This window comes from Microtus ochrogaster, unplaced genomic scaffold (genome assembly GCF_000317375.1).
Source record: "Microtus ochrogaster isolate Prairie Vole_2 unplaced genomic scaffold, MicOch1.0 UNK76, whole genome shotgun sequence".
NCBI lineage: Eukaryota > Metazoa > Chordata > Mammalia > Rodentia > Cricetidae > Microtus > Microtus ochrogaster.
The window spans coordinates 421,885-425,425 of record NW_004949174.1 but is presented as its reverse complement, the minus strand read 5'-3'; the positions used below and the strand labels follow the sequence as shown (position 1 = coordinate 425,425).

At 45.0% G+C, this 3,541-nt stretch overlaps 1 protein-coding gene across 1 annotated transcript in view; it reads left to right on the top strand.

The window, feature by feature from the left end:
• The window catches only part of LOC102002634 (protein kinase C-binding protein NELL1), a gene marked incomplete at its 3' end in the record, with an annotated part of 791,170 nt that overhangs the window by 386,022 nt on the left and 401,607 nt on the right, over positions 1–3,541 (top strand). The window lies entirely within an intron of this gene.

Genomic DNA, 3,541 nt, shown 5'->3' with positions numbered 1-3,541 from the left:
AACTCACAGAGATCCGCCTGCCTCTGCCTCCCGAGTGCTGGGATTAAAGGTGTGCGCCACCAGCTGGCACAAACTCCATTTCTTATTATTGCCTCTGTTGCCGCAATCCTGAGGGTGATGGCATTTCCTTGTGGGAATAGGCAGGGTAATCTCTCGGGTCCAACAGGAGCTGCAGTTTACCTTGTTGGTTCAAAGGAAGATGGAGTTGAGGGCTATTTATGTCGCCTGGGTTTCAGAGCCCCAGAACATGTTAGAGAATTGTGACGTCAGTCTTGGCTGAGAGTGCATGGTCTTACCTTTGATGGGGTTTCCAACAGACTGTAGACCTGATTCCTGTGTTGTTTGTTTGCTTTTTGGTCAGGTTCCAGAATGAGATTCCTGACCTCTTTACGTAGTGAGAGTGCAAGCCCAGTGAACAGGGACCCAGAGCCACCTTTGGTGGGCAGTGGCCATCCTGCTTGGAGTCCTGTAGCTGAGTGCTGTCCGCGATCTTTGCATCCTAAGTGCCCACTGCTGTACTGAGCTCCTGAGCTGTGAACCCCGCTTAGCCATCAGTGATCAAAGCCGACGATGCCTACCGCATGCGTGGGGGAGCAAAGCGAAGCTTTCTACAGGGAAGTTCAGACTGTTCTCTCCCTGGAGCTCTGATTCCGGTCCGGTTCACGCTCTACTCACACCTCCGAGTTTCCCTTAGAGCACAGACTTAGATTTGCTGGCAGTCTTTTTTCCGATGTGCACTTACCATTAAGTGAATATTTGCCGCCTTTATTGAAGAGAGCCCTGGGATTTCCCCAGGTGCTTTTTGAACAAGGACGAAGGAGACAATTTCTTGTTACCTGTGTGAAAACTGTGACCTGTTCTGGATTTCCGTCCCCATGAGCCAACGAGCATTCCAGTAGATATTCTTAATTACACTGGTATCATGTCCTATTTTATGAACCTAAAGAAAAAATTGATATTTTAGCAACTTGGAGAAATTAAGTACTTCTTCCTTGTGGGGGATGGTGATTCCCCTGATGTATCTGGCTCTCCACGCTCTGCAGAACTGTCATCTCTTCTCTGTTCCCCATGCAGAGGCCCAGAAGGATAAACCCACAGGTCATGTTTCTATCTCTGCTGTCACCAGAAGCTAAGGGAGGGGAAGGGTGGAGGCTGTGGCCGGGCCAGAAGTAGGAACTCTAGTCTTAAATTTTAAAAACCGGTCCATCTCATGACACGCTCAACAGCTCACCTGCTGGGCCAGCTCCCTCGTCATAATGAACCATGCTCTAAGTCAATGAGCCACAAGGGATTAAGCACATTAATTAGGTAGATAGGACCTTGGTGTCAGTCTCTGCTGTGAAGGTCATTTTTGTCTTTCCGTAGTTCCATACTCACGTCGCAAAGCCGAGGATTTGCAGTTTGAGTCTTAACTCGGCTACTTATTAGCTCTAGGCAGGTTGGAGAGATGCTTAATTAACTCCCTCTCCTATTCCTTTTCCGTGTAATGAGAATGACACTATTCATAGGATTATTGTGAAGGTTAAACTATATTACATGTGTTCAGAGCTTAGGCATTAGAAGCATTTAAAAGTTTCAGCTATTAGTATGAACTAATAGGGTGCACGATTTGGCTGATGTGACTATTTGGTTGAGCTGTCTCAGCATCTCTATGGGTGATGGTCTTTGCCCCTGTATTGTTTCTACATAGCATTCCGACCAAGTTCTCATTATATTGCTGACATCTAGCAAAATGTTATACTATTGATTTCAGCATCCCATTATGTACCAGATAATGAACTGGTGTTTAGAAGAGTAAAACCGAAGGAAGACAGCCCATGGCCAGCCTAGGACCAGCCCCACCGTTATCTCCAAGGAAAGTGGTTTTCTCTGGGTCTCCTCCACCCTCCCCATTTTTTAATGGATAAAGGAACTTTGCCTTTCTGAGATCTAGAACTTTCTAAAGGCCTGGAGCTCCTGGGGGATTTGTTAGGTTTAAATCTCACGGTACAGGAGTAAACTAGATAAAATCTCAGCTTTCGCCCCATAGCTTGCTTCAAGAAACTTTAACTCTCAAAAAGAAAGCTATGGTGTTATTCTCTGCAGCCCCCTGGATGCAATGGGAAATCCTGTGTGAAATGAAATAAGCTAGGCATAGAGAGGCAAGTGATCCACGATCTCCAAGGTACACGGGCCATAAAAACAAAACAAAATGTGGCTTTCGATGAAGCTGAGGACAGAGTGGTGATCATCAAACACCGTGGGATGGAGAGCAGGGAAAGTCCGAGCAATGAACAGTGGATCCCGAATGGTGGGTAGAGAGCAGCCACAAGCTCTTGGGTAGCACTGCACAGCTGAGTGGCTGTAGATAGGGATGGTGAACTGCACACTGTCAAAGCCCAGATGAGATGATTTTTAAGGTCTTTAATATAAATACATGGTAGATGTTTGAGGAGACAAGTATGATTAATCTGATTTAGTTACTTTAATTTTGTTTGAGAAATTCATAGATACATATAATGTGCTTCGGTTCTCTCTACCTTCATCCCCATCTTCCTCCAGTTCCTACTTTGTCCTCCACCACTTTTACCTCCCAGGTCCCTGAGGTCTTTGAAACCCACTGAGTTCACTTTGTGCTGCCTGTGTGTTGGACCATCTAGTGCATCATGGGAAACCTTTTAAGGTCCTCATCCTAAGTTAAATGTACTCTCCCTCAGCAACCATCAGTTCCTAATAACTCCCCAGCTATGGGTGCAGCTTCATCATCCCCTCCTCCATCCGTGCTGGCTTGATCTTCTTTATCAATCATAGCCTCTGTGAGTTCATGAGTGCAATGGCCCTGTGATGCCTGATAAAAGCTGTTTCCCTGTAGGCATTCTCTATCCATGGGTCTTACAACCTTGCTCAAGCCTCTTCCATGGTGAACTCTGAGCCTTAGGTTGAGGGGGTGTGATACAGATGCCACTTTTAGAATTGAGCCATTCTGTAATCTCTTATTCTCTGCATGTTGGTCAACTGTACGTCTCTGTATTAATTACTTCCCACTGTAAACAGAAGCTTCTCTGATGAGAGTTGGAAGATAAACTAATCTATGATTATAAAGACAATAACTTAGGGGATACTTTATTGCCATTTCTATTTAGCTGAATAATTGGTCACTTAGAACCAATGACCCAGTTAACTATGCATTTTTTTGGCCCAGTGAACAAAATGAAGCATGGGTTCCATCTTGTGGAACAGGCTTTAAATCCAATCAGAAGGTTGTTCACATAACATTTGTGCCACCATTGTATCATTCGGCAGATCTTGCCAGGCCAGTCAACTCTTCTTGTAGCTAAAATCTTGGACACCAATGTTCCAGGTTAAGGCAGAAAAAATCCCTAAAATTAGAGATGTCCATTTCATAGTCAGGAAACAGTCAGAAGTGCCCTTGAGCAAAAGCCATAAGACAGTGGAAAGGTAGAAGAAGGGAAACCATTAGATCATGGAAAGATAGAAGAAGAGAAGCCATGAGAGAGACCACGGAAAGATGGAAGAAGAGAAGTCATGAGACTCTGGAAAG